We start from the raw sequence: 21,672 nt of genomic DNA, 5'->3' as shown, positions 1-21,672 counted from the left end.
CCCCCTAAAAAACTGTTATTAACTTGTTATTAAACTGTTATTATACCAGAAAACTGTTAGGAAACTGACAATTATCAATTTACTTTTGATTAAAACATTTGTGAAGATTTCATTCTATTTCATGTCTCCAACTCCACACTATTGAAGCATTTATATGCACTCGATGAACTAGATATATTTAATACATCATTCACTAGCCTACACTGATTTATTGCTTGGGATCTGGTAATTAAAAGCAGTTCTTAACAGATTGACATCAATTATTCTGTTCTGGACATAATGGTTTCTGTTAAACACTGAATAAAACCCCTTTAGGGAAGCCAGCTAGAAATGCATGTTTTTTTTTCAGTGAGATGTATCTGCAGATGACTGATTACAAAAATCTTTGCAGTTTTGGGCTGGGGGGAGAATTTCAGAATAGTTCCATCTCCGAACATACAGTGACAAAAAACATTGGATTGTTTTATATGTCAGTGGAAAGGTTTGTATGTGAAACCAACTTTGTCTTTATTACACAGTTGTTTCATAAATTAGAAAAAAAAGATCTAAAGTAACTGTTAAGCTCATCTGGTTTGTAACAGAAACCATGACTATCGTGGATAGGGTACAAAGATGAGCTCATTCAAGAATTCTTCTGAAAGAGTAATTTATCATGCAGGTAATTTTAAAGGTTCCTCTTGTCATTGAAAGGGTGGCAGAAGGGCATTTTAAAAACAATATTCTTTATAGTGCCCTAGTAAGCTGATGCCTAAAATAGAGATTTCACTAATGACAGCCTTTCCATCTTGTAAATGCTGGGTAAAATCTTTCAGTAGAGAAATCCGTACTGCAGTGGATCATAGAAAATTGTGTCTTCTCTGCTAAACAAGGATGACTTCCAGTATCATTAGCAATTGTTCCTGAGAAGATTCTGTTTCAGATTATATTATATATACAATGGGAATTTATTTGAGGTTTCCCAAGTTTACTAGTTCCATTCCCATGAGCTAACAGACAGTAGATCAAGCGCTTAACAGTCGAGTATTCCCATGGCAAATATCCACCAACGTCCCTTTCATCTGATGGAATGGCATAGTGCCCATTCTTCTGCTTCATCATTCTCTTTCAGTGCATACAGTGTTCCAGGAAAGGGCCATATCATGTATTAGACTATGTGGGAGACATTAAGACTAATCTTTAAAACCTTATGGTTCTGTTTTGGTTTTTTGCTGACCACTGGAAACAATTACAGCACAGACAACACATGAGAACGTCTGACAGCTTCCTCAGTCCCTTTGCACTCAATCACTTGGTGAGTCTTTAGGATTTCATTTACTATAATCACAGTCCAAAGCCCATGTTTGTATCAATATCCTGAAAGCAAGCAAGAACTGGGCAAGTGGTGGTCAAGGTGACTGGATGATCTTGGAGGTCTCTTCCAACCTGGTTGATTCTATGATTTTTTTTAGCTATCTATTAAATATGAAAAATATACTTGTAAACAGATACATTCTTATTTCTGTCATTATGCCAGGCAGTACATCAACATCCACTGATGCTCATCTGTGTTTTCTTGTGCTTGCCACTACTGAAAGCTCATAGCCTTTATGCTGGTTATAGTTATCGTATCTTTATAAGCATAACTAGTAAAGTTTACTTGCTACTAGGAGACATTTTCATAATCTTGGCTTATGCCTCATGTTTTTCAAAACAGGATTTGGGCATCCATAAAAACCAGGAAAATAGATTAATTTAGTGACTTTAGATGCAATACCTCCCACAGACACTGCACCTTTCGTTTCCGAGAACAGAGTCTCCGTAGAAGGTGGCTTCACCAGAAGGCAAGAATTAGATTCAGTAATGTATAAATGCCATAAGGAAGTCTGATTTGTTCAGAGAATTTGGGAGCTTCTGAAGGACTGTTAGAATAAAAAAGTCAAGAGGATGTAGAATTGAAAGGGATGATGACTGAATAGTATAAAAGAAGAAGATTAAAAACCCCTAGCTAGTCAGGAAACCAAAACTGGTGGAGAGATAACTAATTTGCAGGCGATTTACTTTCCAGACTGGCTTCAAATACTGACTAGAAGTTAGGTATTATTGAAGATTCTCCTACCTCCAACCTATTGAAACAGTGACCAAGAATTAGTGTGCAGAGCTTGGGACTAAAGCTTGTAGTTTTAGATGTATGCCATTAGCTAGAGAAATTCTTGTTGATGGAAATGAGGCAGATCACAAACCTTCAGATTTTCAGAGACATGTTTCTCTATTTTTCTCAATTAAAGAGGAATAAGGAACTATGGCAGCATTTTGTTGGATGATCAGGACATCAAAACTAATGAAGACACAGAGATGGAGCTAACTACATTTCTAACATTGATCATACAGTAAACAGATATTATAATTCTACCTAAAATGAGATATAGGTAAGACTCATGTCTAACTGCTTCCATAAATCACAATCTGTTCATGCTCCTAAATTTTCCCACAGTGTCCTGGATGTTTGAGATTTTTTATGTCTCGTGATACTGGCAGGATGGCATCAAGTGAGACAAACCATGTAATAGCTGAACGTGATAAATGCTGAACAGAAAAATAAGTCTCCAAATTCATTAACAGAGATAGTTGTAAATGGACTTAGAGTGCACTTTACAAAGGTTAGGTCTGCTCATTCTTTTAATAATCTGAAATGTCACTATGTCTGAGCCTTTTGCAAATATCTTTGTTCTACAGTGGTGTGAAATTCAAAGAAAACTCAGATGTTCTCTAGACATTATTATTGATGGCTCTACTTTAGGCTTTGACCTCATATATATTTCATGCAATAGCTCTGTCTCACTCTAATTGACATAAAAAGGCAAAAGCAAGAAAAAAAAGTACATTAAAAGCTCTGAATTCCTTACATTAAAAAAAAAAAAAAAAAAAAAAAAAAAAAAGTAGTTTTGGTTTTCAGGTTTCCTGAATCAAAGAAAATGTCTTTGGATGCATTTTAAAAAGTTAGTTTAATCAGACTGTATTCTGTACTTTGATCTGTTGTGCCTGTGTCTGCTTTCTTGAACTACCTCATACATAGTGGCCTTTTGATGCTTTGAGAATGTTAATTGAAATAACAAACATATACAGCTAAATTAATGTGAAATCTTTCTTTCTTTGTCTCATTCAGTGTTCATACTCAAAGAAAAGGTCTGATGTGTTAGAAAATAGTATTTTCAGAAGGATTCAGAAAACTATTACCTTGGTATAAGTTGCTCAAGACTGTTCTCATATTGCTTTTTCACTAAAGTAGCAGATTCTTGCCAAAAATGGGCAGCAATGTCCATCCACTCTCTTAGCACTCCTTTCTGTGTAGGTTTCCAGGTGGTCCTGTTACACTTTAATGTACAATTATGCAGAAAACTGAAATGAAGAGAAAAAAATAAGAGTGAGCAAGCTGTAGAGGTAACCTAATGTTTCTTTTGCATATGTGAATGATGATCCATTCTTGGCTCCAGAATAGTATAAATACACATTCCTCAGGAGAGATGAAGGATTGACGTGGATTTTTCAAGGAGTTATGTTTTTTAAAGAGGACACCTTGTTGAAAATGGCTGAAATAAATTACAGTGGGTATTCTTTTCTATCATTCAACTGTCTGAATAGTGACTGCTGTTAGTAGGAATGAAAATATGGCACTAACTCAGGCATTGGATTCATATGCTGTGTATAATTAGTTCTACACTGTAGTTCCTTAAAAATAATTTATGACAGCAGAGGTTACCATCATGCAAAAATAAATGCATGCTAAGCACTACATACACAGCAATCGTTATTTTGCAAGAACTGATCAATCTACAGATTAAGAAGGACTCAAGGCGCTTATTGGTCTTCAACAAATCACAGACTGTTCGTGCTTAACTTCATACTGCCAGGAACAGTGCTGGCATGCTACAGCATTTGGGCTGTTCGTTCATCCTCCATTAGGATCCCTGGCAAAAGTGCAGGCAAAGATAAATTGGCTTTTTTGTACATGCACCTCCATTTGCTGGACTGCCATAAAGATGTTCACTGGCAGATAATGTGGGCATTGCAACTTAAAGAGTGTAAACAAAGAAAACTGGGCTGTACAAAAGTAGCAGATCCAAAGACTGATCTTGCCTCAAGTGTAATAATGCTTTGCTCTGTGGGAAGCCTTTCTCATTTTGTTGGGCTGAAATAAAGTACCAGTCAAATTTGCTGTGACAAAATTAAACCCATACGCTAAATTCACTAATTTCTTGCTCATTTTCAATCAGAGTCACAGTTGCAGTAGACCATATGGGTCATGAACCAGCTGATAGACTTGTTGGCAGACCCCTTTTCTCTCAAGTTTACCCAGACCCAAGTGGGCTCTAGCACTGGCCCTTTCCCAAATACTGGCATACACCCAGGCTGCACCTCTCTGCTCTAGCAATGGGGTCTCTGTCTTAACTGCTGAAGGTTTTGGGGTCAGTGCTTCTCTTGCAGATTGCTCAATCACTTTGGTATGTTTGACTTTGTTTGGTTTTGGAGGTTTTTTGTTTTGTTGTTTGGGCTTTTTTCCCTCCATAGCTCTTCAATGTGGTTAGTGTTCAATTGTTTTATAATTTAGATAATGAAATAAATGCAATGAGCAATGCGAAATCACAAGTAATTTCAGCATATTTTATTCCTGTGATTTCTTTACTCTATTGGAAATTCTTTGGATTTAGGAAGGCAAGAGTCTTCCTCTTTTCTGTTCTTTGCAAAGCTTCTCCTTCAGAGCCTGGCATCAGCCCTTATTTTGAGGCTTTGCCTCTGCTTCACTTTTTGTCTCCTGTCATACTGCTCTCTCTGTTTCTCTTCCTTTTAATTTTTTTTTAAAGGTGGTGAGAGGTTCTTTCATTTTGAACTGCCTCAGCCCCTTGGTGAAAGGATCAAAGCTTTACACTTTGCTGTGTCTCCTTTTGCTCCTTTGCCTCCCCTCAGTTTCTTTCCACCCTTCTGCTCTTTTTGAGTACAGAGATGAAAAAAAAGAAAAGGTTTTGTCTTGTGTGGAGCACACTCTTTGCATAAGGAAATTCTCTTCAAATGGATGATTAGCAAAGGTGAATGGCTTTTAAGTATTAATCCTATGCCAAGCATCAGAATTTCTTCCTGTCACCACCTTTAGGTTTTAATTCAAAGTAAAAACAACTAAAAATGAGACACTAATAAAGTCTTAGTCTCTGAATGGAATATTTGGTCTGACATAAATATAATACAAAACAAAGTGCTTAAACTGTACATGGAAAGACACACTGAATCATCAGGCATATTCTGTTTTTAAGCCCTGTGAACTTTTTCACCTCTGTTTTTCTTGCATGCCTGTACATAATTTACTGTGCGGTATTCTGGTTTGTTTGTTTGTGTATTTTGTTTAAGTTGGGTTTTTGTTTGGTCTTGGTTTCATTTTTTTTCCTTGCAGTATGGAAGTAGGGTAGCATTTTTAACCAAAGAGGGATCATAACACAAAACATAACTGCATTTGCATTGGATTTCCAGTAAGTATTCAGACATTCCTTGGCTAATAAACTTATTTACCACAAGTGGCAATGTGCAGGTGTGCATTCTTAAACAATCAAGCATCAGTTTAAAATGAGTTACACAAACCCTGTGACTACAAGATGAATCCTGCAGACTGTGAACTTTTGCATTGCTTTATTTTATTGCTTTGCCTACCTCCACGAACAGGAAGCAATATAATTAAAATAATAAAGAAGCACTGCAGTAAAGGAAACTCTCATACCAATGGCTCTCTTCCCACTGTTTCCCAAGACAAAATGTTCTCCAAGAGACAATCTGAAATACACCCAGCATTGTTGGTGGTTGTCTACTGCCCCCAAACTGCATTTTGCATTTGCACTTCCTTTCACTTGGATTTTTGAAAAGAAGTGTTTGCTTTTTGGTGTCTCTTTTGGATGCTACCTGACTGAAGGCAAAAGCCAAATCCTATACTTACTGGGCCCAAACATTACATGATGAGAAACCCACTGATGACAGTTATTTCACAGAAGTGTCCACACTGCAGCAAGGCAGTTGTTTAGGGTGTAACAGGTTTACCACAAGTTTACTCTGCTCCTTTTGTAAGCTCAGCACTTCTGCAATATCATGCACAATGCCATATGTCAGTAATGGTTTGCCTTGCAACTCTTCTCCACAAGGCAGCTGAGGTTTATAAAACCTTAGCAGTCTCTTCATCAAATTGCACAAACTTGGGATCCCTTGAGTGAGATTAGACTAGCCCACATGGCCCTGCACTCCTCTTACCCTCCTCGAATCTATGAAAAGCTGTGCCAGAGGAAACATGGTGGTCATGTGCTTTACTGTGTACCTAGTACATTTCTCCTATAGAGAGCTTACATCCACCCTAATGTTTCAATGTCTAAAAATTTGTGTGAACAGAAATGTGAGGCAAGGGGAGCTAAGCTTAAACTGCAGCAAGGTGGGGATATCCAAAGCTGTTTTGTGGTCCTCACTCCCAAGGTAATTCTCTGATAGACAGCAGAGGCTTCCAGGTGGAAGCATCTTCCCCTAATAAGCCAATCTTCTGTATAAGAACATGTAACATTCTGGGCTACTGGAGCGCATGAAAATCAACACAAAAGAAACTAATGAAGGAACTTACCATAGAAGGTAGCAAACGATCACAACCACAGCTCTTCTGTCAGCCCATGTGCTACATCGCAGCTTGGCATTCTTTGATGGCCAGTGGGAGATCTGACAAATGTTAAAGGAAAACAAAGGGTAGGTTTTAAATGCTTGTAAGAAGTTTTGGTTCTCTGGAACCTGTTTATCTAAACCAAAGCAAACATTATCTTCAGTGACTTATGCTTGTGACTTATTTCCCATACGCATCATAGATTAGTAGAGCGTGGTTTTAGATTTGTTGACATTTAATAAAAGCTAAGCACTCCAGGGGAAAATAAATAGATTTTATTCTGTAGCCATAGCTGAGTTTCCTTTTGGTTGGAATCTTAGCTGGGTGCTCCTAAAATTTATATTCAATTACAATCAAATATAGCTAAGAAAACTGAAATCAATACAGAGGTTTGCATTTGTATATGGAGCTGGTAATTTTGTCATATTTTCACGTGCATTAGGAGAAAAAAAATGTATTCCTACTAATTTTACTTGTATTAAAGTCTTAAGGAAACCTGGCAAAAATATAGATATGCATGAGTAATCAGAACAGTCATTTGGAAGTTTAGAAACTGAATCATTGACTTAATCCATATGTTTTAGCTTGGGTCTCTGAATTGTAGCATGCTTGTTCGGAGATGAAAATTAGGCAGTTTTAAAACAGTCAGCTGGAAAAAATACAGCTATGCTAAACTTCAAGCTATCTGATAACAAAATAGGAAACAAAATATTTTGTTTATGGACAACATTTGAAAGACAAGGCATTTACTGTGAGATTATGGTAATGCTATTATCTTGGAATTTGATCTTGCATCTCATCAAACATAACATAACCCTTTGGATCTAATTGTACAAAATTATTGATGGGAGAATATCTATGCACTGACAGCACCACTCCATGCCTATTTATATCCAGCATTATAAGGTTGAAAAAGGTGACACCTAAGAAAGGTGTAATACCCATTAGCAAATGCTTCCACAGATTTCGAGTCTGGCCAAACAGAAGGTTTCAGGTATTTCCACCTAAGAGCATTCAGGTTGAACACTTAAATGGCATCAGGAAGCACCAAACACACAGAGAGAAAATACTGTAAAACGACTTTAAATGTGGTTTATGAACATTTGGTACAAGCATATTTACATATATGCACACACACACACATATGTAATTTTTTCATATCTAGTGTCAGTTATGGAAACAGTAGAAAATGCCTTCCTATTTAAGTGACTTACAAGGTTCATATACCAAATAAATCGTGAAAGTATGCATATTGACAAGAAAATACAGTCTACAATTTATATGAACTGCAGAGTTCCTGGAGTTAATGTTTCCTTTACCAAAACTTATCTCAGATTTGTGTTCTATTTTAATCCTAAGTTTTTTCATTACCATTACCCTGTGATCTGCTGCAAACAACCAGCTGCACTTTCCACTCCTAAAATATGCCTACTCTTACATGAAAGGACAGTGCTGGCAGTGACCTAAATATGAAAGATTTCTTCTAGTAATAAGAAAACCTTTTTCTCAGGACTACTTTTTTTTCCTACTCTCTCATAGAGATGGAAAGATCAAACACTGTCACAAACACAGTACTTCTATACCGCGGCAACAAAATGCTACTTATAATGCGGCACTGAAAAGAAAAAAGTCTGTTGTGCAACAGTCTCTCTGAAAATGATTTGGCTCATTCTCTCATCTCTGTGTATTAATGAACTCCAAATCTGTGCCCTATTGCTTTGCAACTGCCTCCCCCACACATCTTCCCACCATCAGACATTCATGTCCTGTGCTAGTAAGAGATCCGCAGTGCTAGTACATGTTTCCCTGGGACTTGGAAAAAAACTTGCAATAGATTTTTATTGTTTTTTTAAGAACAAGGTTATTTTGTGTTAATAATGGGCATAAATTAAGCTCTAGATAATTGCTTTATGTAATTTAAATGTTTGCCTTTCAGCTAAATAAACACTGTATGTGTTCACAGGTGTATTGTCCTCAAGGGCATTCTGCTTTTCAGGGTGGCAAGTGCTGCCAAGGTGTTGCTGATGCAGCTCTGTGTATAATTTATTAGAAACAGGTGCTGGCTTATGATGAAGATAGACAGGAAACTGAAGCAGACAACATGTTTAACCAACAAGAGGTTTGGGTTCAGAAAGACAACGTGTCTGAGATGTTTGACTGATATTGCCAGCATCGTAGTGAGACTTTACAAGCTCACCAGAAGGAACAGATTGTCCAACAACTGCAGGAATTGCATTGGAATGAGCATTGCATGAAATAGCACCAGTGCTCATTGATTACAAAAATCCTGTCAACTGCAACTAACAAAAGTTATAGAATGTACTCCCAAGCTGAGGTTAAAAGCGGTTTTGAAATGAGGTTAATGTCTAGAGAAATTCTCAGGTCGAGGAATGCTGTGAAGTAATGTAACACTGTTATGTGCACAGGCACATTTGCAGGATTCTCCAATTTTCCTCCCATGTTTTACTCTGTAAGGATTATAATTAATAACTGGCAAGCACTGGTATGTCAAAGCAAAATTGGAAATCTGATTCAAATTCATAGAGGGAGGGTGGACACTCAGAAGAAGTTTCTTTGCCACCAGTAACCTACTCCAAATGTATGTAATACGGACAGCAACTGAGTGTCCCGCTGTGTTATGTGGGCTGCTGTTGCAGCCCATCAGCATAGCAAAGTAAGGGAGCACCAGAGCAGAGATCAGATCCAGTACACAATGGGAATAGGTGGAAAGCATTCTTTTGGCCTCAGTGGGCTTTGGATTAGATCCCAGGAGAAAAAAAATGAACTTTTCATTTTCTGTGGCCAAGTTAAACCATTAAAGTTACTTAAAAGTTGGTTTTTCCTCCTCCCATCTTACTTCCTTTTGTAGTTTTAAACATTTTTTTTTTAATAAGAAACTTTCAATAGGAGTTCATGAGGATGTTTATTCATGGACAGCAGTTTGCATATTTTAGCAAGTAATCTCCAGTTGAATCTCTGGTCTCTATAAGATACATGTGTAGTAAATATGCATACTAAATATTTTCTTAAAAGAAGTTGTTAAAGTGTGTGCACAGTCCTTAAACCTCAAACCTTAAATATCTGAATGATTTACATTTAAAAAAATACCCAAAGGCATTATGGACCTAATAGCCTGCCAAATTTCATTTTTCTGGAAATGTTTGAGTTACAATATGGGAGTGTAAAAGGCAACTGAAACAACAAAATTTGGTCAAGAGAATATTGACCCCAGGCTGAGAGCTTCTATGCCAAAAATGTTGACAACACTTTATCCTAACCCCGGTAGGCATGTCGTGTTTAATACTGGGAGTACATGGGGAAAAAAAACTTTGTCAATTTAAGGCTTGTATTAATTTGAACAACTTTTATGCTGTGGGTATAAGCTTTTACATTACCATTCCTAATTTATACCAGCCTGCCTTTTCTTTCTCAAAGGATAAACGATCTACAGTAGTGGGGAGAGAGAAGCACGGAGAGAAATACCCCAAACATATAAACCAATGAAACCATTTGCCGTACCCCACCCAATCCTACATACCTAACTTGGAATGATCATCCCTTCTGGATAATTTCATTTTCATGCCATTTACGCTTCTGGATTATTTTTTCTCAGACATTTTTCACAGGAAAGCAAATAGTTGAAATCAAAATAAATATTTTTTTTCTTTTTAAAGAAATATATGCAAAAAATCTGTATTTATACTTAAATACCTTCAAATAAATACTCCGTTAACAAACCCGTGTAAAGAATTATAATGTTTCATACTCCACCAAGTGCTGAAATACAATGCCACAAAACAAGTGGAGAAATCTGATGATGGATTATTAGACTTCTTAAGCAAATAAATGTAACAATAGTTAACGATAACTCTTTGTGATGGAAGTTTCACTGCATCAGTGCTCTGCGCTGAAATAAATGAATGGCAGGAGTCAACCAAATCTCTAACCTAATGCCTTGCAGTTTAGACATCTAGTCCCTAACAGTAAATTATTCTGAGAAACATGGTGGTTTGAGCTCACACATTGTTGTATATCTGTGATTAAACCACCATGATCAAGGTAAGAGTGTAGCATGAAGCAAGGCTAGATGGATGGGCAGAGGCCAATGGGATGAGATTTAATAAGGCCAAGTGCACTTTGGCCACAACAACCCCAAGCAGCCCTACAGGCTGGGGACAGAGTGGCTGGAGAGCAGCCAGGAAGAAAGGGACCTGGGGGTACTGGTAGATAGTAGGCTGAAGATGAGCCAGCAGTGTTCCCAGGTTGCCAAGAGAGCCAATGGCCTCATGGCCTGGATCAGGAACAGTGTGGCCAGTAGGACAAGGGAGGTTATTCTTCCCCTGTACTCGGCACTGGTCAGGCCACACCTTGAGTACTGTGTCCAGTTCAATTCAAGAGAGATGTTGAGATACTGGAATGTGTCCAGAGAAGGGCAACAAAGCTGGTGGAAGGCCTGGAACACAAACCCTATGAGGAGAGGCTGAGGGAGCTGGGGGTGTGCAGCCTGGAGAAGAGGAGGCTCAGGGGAGACCACATTGCTGCCTACAACTACCTGAAGGGAGGCTGTGGCCAGGTGGGGGTTGGTCTCTTCTGCCAGGCAACCAGAAATAGAACAAGGGGAGGTATAGGCTGGATATTAGGAAGAAGTCCTTCAGAGAAAGAGGGATTTGCCATTGGAATGGGCTGCCCAGGGAGGGTGGAGTCACTGTCCCAGGAGGTGTTTAAGAAGAGCCTGGATGAAGCACTTAGTTCCATGGTCTAGTTGATTGGACAGGGCTGGGTGATAGGTTGGACTGGATAATCTTGGAGGTCTCTCCTAATCTGGTTCATTCTATAATTCTATGATTCTAAAGGGTGAACTTGGCCTCCTAGGTTACTTTGCAGTCATACCATTTATAAACAAAAGGAAGGAATTGTGATGGGGCTATGTGTCATGACCACAAGTTATGTCCTGATGACTAAAGAATTACTAAAAAAGCACGTACCTGATTGCTTAAGAAAAACCAAACAAGCCTGACAAGATCAACATTGTGGCAGCTGAGAAGTGACAGGACAGCATTTTTCCAGCGTTGCCTTTGATCATTTCAAAACAGTTACACATCCGGGTTGTGTTCTAGCTAGGTACTGGAAATAGTAAAAAGAAAGATAATGCAGCCATTAAATATTTCAATATGGTCACTGACTGTTTTAGCACACATAAACCCCACCTGTATTACCTGGGTATGCCTGCTGACCTCAGTCCAGCTGACCTCAAATCAAGACTAATTCACAGAAGTATCTTTCGAGGTTAAGGAAACCAAACCTGCACCCCATCTTAACTCAAATCATGAAGGGAACTTGTTAACATTGTCTACTAGGACTCTCCATCCTTCAGCTATAAAGGTTTGTGATGTGAAGCAGTGGGTGATTGAGCTTGCCTATAAGTATACATTCAGCCTACACCATGAGAACCCACACACCTGGATGGGCTTCCCTAGGCACTGCTGGTACCATACACATGGCATCAGTGGGGAGGGTTGGGTGTATTTCAGTTGGCCTTTCTACTTCTTGGCTTTATGAAGATGAGTGACTCATGCAGTATGGTCAAATAAATGTTTACAAATAATCCCACATGAGCAATTCTGAGTTAACTGATGACTGAAACTTGCTTCTCCACAATCTCAGTCAACATCTGTAAAGATTTTGCTAATTGTACTTTCAAAGTGGTATTCCCAGAGATGCCATGTCACATTATTGTTTGACTTCAAAACTTTCAGTTAGGTATATTATCTGCAGCAGGTTAGATATATTTTATCAAGAGTATCCAATTATCAAAGTCAAAATGGAACACTTCAGTTTGGACAAAATAAAATCACTCAGCCAACCTAGGGTAAATTATTTTTCTATGACATTCTTCTTCCTTGAACATTCGAAAATTTTGGTGCTTTGTTCCAACTTGGAACAAAGCCATATTTCAAGACCTTTTATGTATGACAGAGCTGTAATTAGCATCTTTTTCTACTATGAATGGAAAAACTCAAAGAATAAACAATTGTTCCCCTGCTTCCTTCACTGAGCCTTGCTGAAAGTGAGTTCCACTCATGCAGCAAACTTGTACTTTACAGCCATCATTCATATTTCCACATTTGAGACATCGAATCCACACCCTTCTCATGCTACTGGAGGCAGTTATTTTATCCTTCTTCCACTTTCTTTGTTAAACAGGAAGACAGTACATGTAAAACACTTTAAAGAAAAATCTGAAATAGTTACTAAGGTATTACTGAATGTGTATAAAGTCAGGTGCAAAAGGTAAAGTTTCATGATTGCTTTAGACAGGGACAGCAGAGTGACATAGGAGACTTGAGCTGTCTTGTTGAAAATGTGCAATCCTTTCCTCCTTCTCAGACTTGGTGGAATTCATGCCAATGGTCACAAAGCTGACTGTGACAAACCTCTGAAAGCATTGCTGAAGAGTGAGAAAATAGTTATGCCTGGAACTGAATGGAAAAGTCAGTCACTCCTAGTTGTACGTTGAAAATCTGACAGCAGACAAAAAGCAGGCTTTGGGCAACACAAAGTAAGAAATACGGGCCTCAGACTTCCTGGAATTTAAATAAGGTTACTGAATAATACATGTTTATCTTAGGAATCATTCTTAATTTGCCTGATTGAGTCTTTTTGTTTCATTCCCTGTCCTAAGCTGCTACAAAAGCCAGGAGTATCTCTCAGAAGCCTGAGTGGCTTTTTAAGATGTGTCAGGCACATGGGGAGTTCTGGAAGGGTGCTGTGTCTTACCTAATGGCTAACGCTATGCAGAAAATAAATAGGAATGAACAAATGAGCAATAGACAATGAATAACAGCCAGAGTCTTGGCTCCCTTCTTAAGTGCTGAAGGCTCAAAGCAATTTGTACTAATGCTAAGGCTTAAGCCACTGGTGGTGTTCTTTCACCATGCTTATTTAGTGCAATGAGTATCTTACAGTTATACTAAAGATGGAAGATCAAACACAGACAAAAGTGAAAACTGTGTAGTCATCCCCAGCTCCTTGTGGAGTTAGTTGGAGTTTTAGAGTGGGCCTAGTGGAAGTTCTGACATTCTAAGTTCCATTTCTGAGGCCTTGAGAGACCTGTTCTAGTGGGAGGTGTCCCTGCCTATGGTGAGGGGTTGGAACTAGATGATATTTGAGGTCCCCTCCAACCTAAACCATTCTATGATTCTATGAATATAAAATTTCATTCATGTCCCATTTTTCTTGAGGCAGTTCAGGTGTCTTAGAGGTGACTGCTTCTCTTCTGTGCTTGAGATTTACAAGTAAACTTCCTCAGAAACCTCCACTATATTTTTGGCTCAATGCAGAAAAGAGCTCTTGGACTCTGAAGAATGAGAGAGAATGAAAATACTAGCAACTGTTAAGATTTAAGTATTTTAACAGTTGAGACCTGTGAAAAGGAAAAATGTGTTGCCATTCTCCATCATGACAGAAATACTGAAATCCACATATTCTCCTTCATATCTCTTTGTGGCCAAGGAAATCACAAAAGGCTACCTCTGTATTTCGACAGCAAAAAAGGTATTTTGGATTGTTCAGTCAAGTATGAATAATATTTACTTCTGGATCTGTATGTACACAATAAGTAGCTATAGGTTTGCAACAGTTCATTTGCTTTAACATGTCTGCAATGTGAAACTTGTGAATTCTATATATAACTGGTGCCAGGAGTCTTAAAAAGTTATTAAAATTCAGAGCTTTATGTCTCTAGATGACCTGCAGAAGGGGCTTAAATCTAAAGACAATTTCAAGAGATCAGGTCTATGGGGTTAAATAATTCTGCACCAAATTCAGCGATGGTATTAAGAAAAGCAATTACTTTTTTAAGGCAATCAGCTTTATACTTGTTTATAAGCACTTGTTTAAGTGCTTATAATATCTAAAGAGTAAAAACAATTTAGTACATACCAACTCAGTTTTGTGCTAAGAATTATACCACTGGTCCCAGTCCATCCTGTCCATGGAGAAGTTACTGTGTGTAATCTGTGAATGCCTAAAGAAAGAAGAGTCAGGCTTTTCAGAGGATCAATCCAGATAAAACCATTGTCTTAAGCACTTATAAGAGTTGCTTTATCAAACAGAATAATGTGTTAGAAATGTGACAGAGTAAGCTGTCTAATTATGCAGCTATGCAGTAACATGGGAGAGGATGGAAATTTCTCTCTGGTGCTCTTTGAGTTCATACTGAATGAGATGATCTTATGCTATCTTTCCATTACCTTATTTTCTTGATGAAGGTTGGGTCATTTCTACCAAAAAAAAAAAATAAAGAGGACAACTGAGACTGGGAGAAGGCAACTAATCCATGATGCACCTGCATTTCAGGTAAATTTACCTCTGAGCTTTTCTCTTTCCGTCATTAAGGTTGTGTGAATTATTTACTCAGCTTTTTTTGTTCAGGAAGGAACAGTAAGGCTAAATCTATGTACATCTGTTTTGCAGAAAAATAATGCATAACTCCATGTGATGTTTTGAATCCAAGAATAGCGGAGCTGAGTTGGCACATGGGTCTGGAGATGTTCTGGAGCAGCTTCTGTATTTCTGACATTCAGAAACATCACCAGCATAAGGACACTTGAAATTGTCTCACAATGAGGACACACCCAGAGAAATTTAAAGCTGTACTGACTGCCTTGTGCTTTCAATGGCTTAATACGTTCCCTGACTCTTGGTTCATGTTGATTCTATAAAGCTATACAATTCTTGTCCTTATTAGAGGCTAAGATATTTCCTGGAAAAATTACTTTCAGTGTTCATAACAGGTACCTCCTATCTGAAAACCTGCTTTTTTGGGCAGAGTCCACAGAGGTGGTAAAAGCTGCTTTAAAACACCTCTCTCATGTCTCTTCTAGAGATGCACCGAGTCTTTTCTAGTTGATTCAGAAATAGCAATGAGAGAACCAACCTGAAATTATGCCAGCAGGAATAAATTCTCCAGGGATTATTCTGCTGACAGATCTATTTTGAAATACTGCAAATTTTGGCTGTGCTCTATCACTCTCCAAAAGCTAAAAAGAGCAGATGTCCTAAAGTGACTAAGCAGTGACTATACCACAGGGTCAACAGATGTCCTCTCTAGGCAGCTTAAAGATTGCTTCTCAGCGCTGGGCCAAAGGAAAGAGATGAGGATCTGGCATGACTATAGAAACTATTTTCCTCATGAGTATATCCTGTGGTTTTTCTTTTCTTCAAAACCAAAGTCTTGTTTGAAAATAAAGGCTTTAAAATATACAGGCAGAGATGAATGTGAAGACTCCCTTTATTTTAGTAATTTCCAGGGTTGGTTGTACAAAGCCAAGACAGTTGGTCCCTAAACTGGAAGGATCCAGCTTTCTCTTGGCTGTCTGACCCAAATGTCATTAATACAACTAAAAGTGCAAAGACTTTAGTGGAAGGAAAACAATACCTCTATGCAATGCAATACTCAAAAAGAGAGTGGGGTACAGGCATCAAAGGGATTACAAAACAAAGTGAAAAATAGTTGAGACAGAGACCAGTAGACACTGCCCTTGTGGGACAGTGAAAACTGGAGGAGAAACTAAGTAATTTATTCTGAAGAGCTGTTACTCTAAAATCCCTAAGAAACCTTGTTGCAGATGGACTCCTGAACCTGGACCTTACTGACAGGTAGGATGCTGCTGCTCACCTCCCACCACCCTGCAGCCTGGGCTAGCACATACCGGCATACACTATGAGAAAATTAGCTCAGCAATTTTCTAAACACTGTCCTGCCACGTCCATCTTTTCCACATGTCAAACATTACGCTTAAAGTATCACATGAAAGCAACCCATAAAAATAATTAAATCCATGAAAGTGTGACTGATAAGACAAAGATGACTGTCCACAAGTAAGTTTTCAGACCTGACTGCTGACTGAAAATACTACCCCCTCCCCATTTCCTTTGGAATGGATTTGACAACGATGAGTGATACTCTTTTGTCAAAACAAGCACTTTGTTAAGTAGTCAACAATTGCCATAGGAATTCTGGCAAACTGCTAACTTTTTGTACACTTTATCTGGAGAAGAAACCTATGTTTCATTAGATGATGCCATAAAATGAGATGAGAAAACAATTTACTCCTCATTTGATTTCCTGATTCAATGAAACAGTGAATTTGCACATGAAATAAAGAAAAATGCTAGAAAATTCAGATCCATACTAGAAAATGTTTTAAATATGTATAATTACATGCCTATACATGCACTACTATTTTTAAGTTGTATATAAATCTTACAGTGTTTAAATACATATTTCTACAAGCAAGATATATATATATATATATATATGTTATCTTACAGGAAAGTTCAAAGACATGCAGGACAGCATCCTACCTGAGTGCTAAAGCTGGAGGCTAAAACACTCCATGGTTCCCCAGGATTACCACCATACCACAGTATTTTTAAAGCATATTTTGCACACAAACCCAACAGCCACAGGCTTACAACTTGCTTATGGCAGAAACCAACATAGCCACCACGATCCATGTAACACTTGGTGCCTTCTGGAACCTCAGGCACATGCAGTAGCATGTGGCATTGCTTTGAAGTCAATATATTTTTATAATGTCCACTTCCTCAGAAACATTTTTAAATGGCTACTGGTTTGGAGCATAACCCCCAAAGTTAAAACAAGAGAAGTATTTTATATAAGCAGGAAATTCCAACTGGCTTGATGCAATGACATCAATGAGAGCACCACCTCTGCCATATGAGTGGTACAGCAAATAAGTGGCTGGTGTTGCCAAAAAGGGGAACCTGAGTAGGCCTGAAATGTTTAAAGTGGATCAGAGTAACCAAATTTTCAAAAAATTAGTTTTAAAACCTGTAATTACAGACTCATTTTGCATTCATTTAAAGCAAAAAGGTACTTGTATGTATAGAACAGTATGACTGGTGATGTTTTTTTTCTTACTTAAAGACAACAGATGTGTAATAACAGGGCAGTGTGTATAAATAACCCATAACTTAATTTCTGCATAAGATATTGAGAAGGTCAAAGTAATATTTTTTCCTCTCTGTGGATAGACATTTGAATGAAAGAAAAACTTCCTAGCAATCAAAGACTCTCTTTTTGCTTTATTTGATCCACCCAAGGAAGAGTAGAAAAGAAACCAAAAAAAAGTCTTAAGTTAGTTGTCACTTTGAAATTTTCCAGGGTTTTAATTAAGTTCCAGAGTCTGGCAAAATTTGTCAAACTTGCCCTTTGAAAACAAGGCAGGCTTAATTTCCAAGGCAGTTTCCCTAGCTTCTTAATACAGCTCCAGTCTAAAGTTGCAAGTAGCAAGGTAAGACTAAGTTTGTTTCACATCCTTTTGAAGTTGGTGGAAAGACTCTTCTGCTCTTCAGTAGGCTTTGACTCAAACTTGTTATTCTAAATTTAGACTCATTTATAGTTGTCTCTTTTTCTCCACTAACTGTTCCATAATTAGCATTTTTTTGAATCAGAAGATGCAGACAGCAGCATTATACACCTTTCATGTAGGTTCATGCTTAGTCCAGGAAAAACACCTTTTTAGTGACTGTTGGATTAGACTATGTATTTTCATTAGAAGAAGGAGGAAAAGATTGGAGACAAACTTAAGCTGAAATAAAGCTGCTGAGTAGACTCACTAGCCAATGCAAAAGGAGAGAACAAAATATATAAGAGGAAAGAGAACAGGAATGATGGCATAAAGAAAAACAGGTCAACATTCAGAATTTCATTTATATGGTTGGAACATTATTGAAGTCAACAGTCTTGCAGTAGATTTGAATTGACATAAACAAAGGCAGAATATGACTAAGATGGAGACTGGTGCACTGAATGCTAATCTATTCCTAAACTGTGTCTTCTGAGGGAGTTTAAAATCTAATTCCTCTTGGTTTTGTCAGTCCTTAAGCGTAAGAGCAGAGCCAAGAGCTTGAGAACTGGTGGGCTTTGCAGAATCTGTTGGGAATATTTTTGTGGGAATAGCTGCTATTCTCAGAGCTCTGCTTGTTTAACAAAGAATCTCTTTCAAGAGCAATACTTGAAAAGGACTGATGTCCTAAGAGAAATTGCCATTATAAAGCTGATGTTGTGGTTTCCTATGATGCAACTCTAAAGGTGAGATCTGAATTCCACAATGTGAGAACAATAGTCTAAACCAGGTTGGTAATTTGACTTGGCAATGCAGAGCTGTATATCCGGACTTTAGCTCTTGGCTGTAGATGCATTATTATTCTCAGTGTTCTATACAGGGAGATGACTGAAAGAGGTTTGCCATTTAAAAGGAGAGAAAGCCCAAGCCAGTGCAGATTCTGCAGATAAACCTATGTTGTCTGCAAAGGGAAAGCCTTTGGCATGCTAGATAATATTTGAGGTGAATTACCAGTTTGTTTAATAAAGCTGCAGCCAGACTACTTTAATCCAAACACCTTTGTAGAGCACATTTATATCCAGAGCTGTGGGCAATCACCAAAAGTATTATTCCATAATAAGAAAACAAAACCCATTTATGAAATAATATACATGTGTTAATATGTGAAAACAAAGAATAATATACACTTACATATAACATAAAAAAAACTCTGCATGCCAGACACTTTTGACAAGATCTCCTGGACATTTAAAAAGCACAATAAATGTCTGTTTTAAATCTGAATGCCAAACCTTTAAAAAAAAAAGCATTCTCTTGTTAAAAGTCCACCTTCTTTTAACTAAATTACCAGGTGTTTATAAGATCTCATTCTCTTGTGAAGCTATAGTAAACAGGAGAGATACAAAATCCAGCAAATTGAGAATGCAGGCTTCAGCTTTTGGGATGTCATTACATCTGATGTCTGTATGTGTTGGTGCAGTGACATAAGTACACTGATAGTGAGAAGGAAAAGTGAATGAGTTTAGGAGAAACTTCCAAACAACTCAAGTTTAAGCAAAGGAACAAAATGACAATGGAAAAGGAAACAAAAAAGGAACTTGAGTTGAGAGTGTCTCATGAATTTTACTGGAATGTACTAGAATACATGCTCTGGGCTGTAAAATAACACTAGTGGGTGCAGAGTGGATAAATTCTATCAGAACATCTCTTCTGATCATTTGATTACATATGAGCAGTGTTTGTGATTATGTCTCTTTCCTTTGGCAGAAAACACCAAAACATAACATGACATTGCTGCATAATATGGAAAACCTTCTCTCACTTGTGTATATATATACATATATCAAATTAGACAGTGGTCTGTATAAATTAGTAGTGACAAAAATGAAGAAAGATGATAAAGGCGGCTAAGGAAATGTAGATTGCTATGAATAAGAAGATTTTTCAGAACTGCATATGCTTTAAAATGGTATGAACACACTGTTTATATCAACAGTGTTATTATAGATAAGACAGAAATGATACATACTGTATATACACACAAGCAACACACACATGCTCCTGTTTAGTATTTGAAGAGAAAAAAGATGACACAAACATACACACTCTTCCATCACATTGCCCAGGAAGTTGCTGTTAAATTCCCTTTATTAAAGATAAATATTTTTGTATCAAAGAATCAAAGAATTATAGAATGTCAGGGGCTGGAAGAGACCTTGACGTATCACCTAGTCCAACCCCCGGAACCCATGCACTACAAATCCAAAGGCTGTTAGAGAAGAGTAGAAATATGCAATGTTGCCAAAAGTCAAAGAGGAAGCAGAGTGATCACAGTAATTACAGGTCAGTTAGTCTGGCTTTGGTCCCAAGCAAAGTAAAGGAAAAGCTGATAAGGGATTTACTTAGTATAAAATTAAAGGATGACAGTATAATTGGTGCCAGTCAAGACAGCTTTATGGTAAAATAAGTCTTGTCAAACAATTTAATGAAGATGACTACATAGATGTAACATTTGTGTAAGATATTTGACTGAGTACCTCACTATAGCTTGAATAAATCTTTATCTCTGAGTAAAGAAATTAATAGGAAGAACAAAAAATGAAGGTAATACCTGCACATGCCAGTTTCCTGTCTGATATTGCCCTTTCTAACTGTGTGGTGTCAAGCTAACCACTGTCAGGTAAAATAAGCAAGTCAGGAGAGCAGAAAGTCTGACACTGGACGACCATGGAAAGAAAACATCAAGAAATGGGAATGACATCCTGACAGCAGTGGCAAGGCCTCACTAACATCAGGAGGGATAGCTTTTCTTAGAAGGTTTGTAAAGAAACCCAAACCCAGGAAACTTCTGTAGAATTTGTCTTCAGTTAGGACTTGTATTATGAAACATACACTTAACATCTGGATGGAGAAATCTGGGTTCAAGAAATGACAAGAATCCATACACCTCTGATCCACATGCTACAAATGTGCTAGGGAAAAGGGAGAGGGAGAGCTGTCAACAGGAAGATATAATGGTTGCTCTTTATTAGTGGGGATAATTAGTTGCAAGCAGTGTGATATGGGAATTGTTGTGTTAGGGCTTGGAGGTTTTGTTTGGTCGGTTGGTTGGTTTGGGTTTTTATGTTTGTTTGGTTTGGTTTTTATTCCTGGGAGATACTGTAAGAACACTTTTTATAAAAGTATTTTAGAGAACAGTTTGTACTTCTTCTGTCCTCACCACAAAAGAAAGAAGGTTGAGTTTCATGGTTAGCTGCAGGAAATATTTTTTTTAATGTTATTATTTTATTAGCCATAGGTTTAATAATCTAAAATATTATTAGGTCTCTTAACAACTACATTTTTTAAGTATCACATTTCAGAAAGTATGGGCTATGATTTTTGTATATGTTGCTATAAGAAACTGTCTGCCTACAAGAGAAACAGAAAAGTTGCACTCAGAGGTTTCTCTGTTTTAATGGAGATTCTACCCAGCAGAATGTGCTGCTGTGCAGCAGATAGCCACTAAGACGGCTGGTCCAGCTGAAGGGCACTAGTGACTATATGAGGTTGGCGATTTTACTCCATATCACCTAGATGGCTTTGAATTTACTCTTAAATAAAAACTGGGCTTCTAGTTCAAAGCAGTTGTCTTGGCTCCCTCTA

At 37.7% G+C, this 21,672-nt stretch overlaps 1 protein-coding gene across 13 annotated transcripts in view; it reads right to left on the bottom strand.

The window, feature by feature from the left end:
* LOC135182515 (uncharacterized) overlaps positions 1–21,672 on the bottom strand; it is a 98,290-nt gene that overhangs the window by 46,892 nt on the left and 29,726 nt on the right. For all 13 annotated transcript variants that reach the window (XR_010305230.1, XM_064156688.1, XM_064156692.1 and 10 more), the window contains 4 exons: positions 14,594–14,678; positions 11,638–11,776; positions 6,620–6,711; positions 3,214–3,375 (listed from right to left, as the gene is read on the bottom strand). The gene's annotated coding sequence lies outside the window, so the exon portion shown is untranslated. The remainder of the gene's footprint in view (positions 1–3,213; positions 3,376–6,619; positions 6,712–11,637; positions 11,777–14,593; positions 14,679–21,672) is intronic.

Source organism: Pogoniulus pusillus, chromosome 16 (genome assembly GCF_015220805.1).
Source record: "Pogoniulus pusillus isolate bPogPus1 chromosome 16, bPogPus1.pri, whole genome shotgun sequence".
Taxonomy (NCBI): domain Eukaryota; kingdom Metazoa; phylum Chordata; class Aves; order Piciformes; family Lybiidae; genus Pogoniulus; species Pogoniulus pusillus.
Note: the sequence above shows the minus strand (reverse complement) of the source record. Positions and strands in the feature narration are given on the sequence as shown.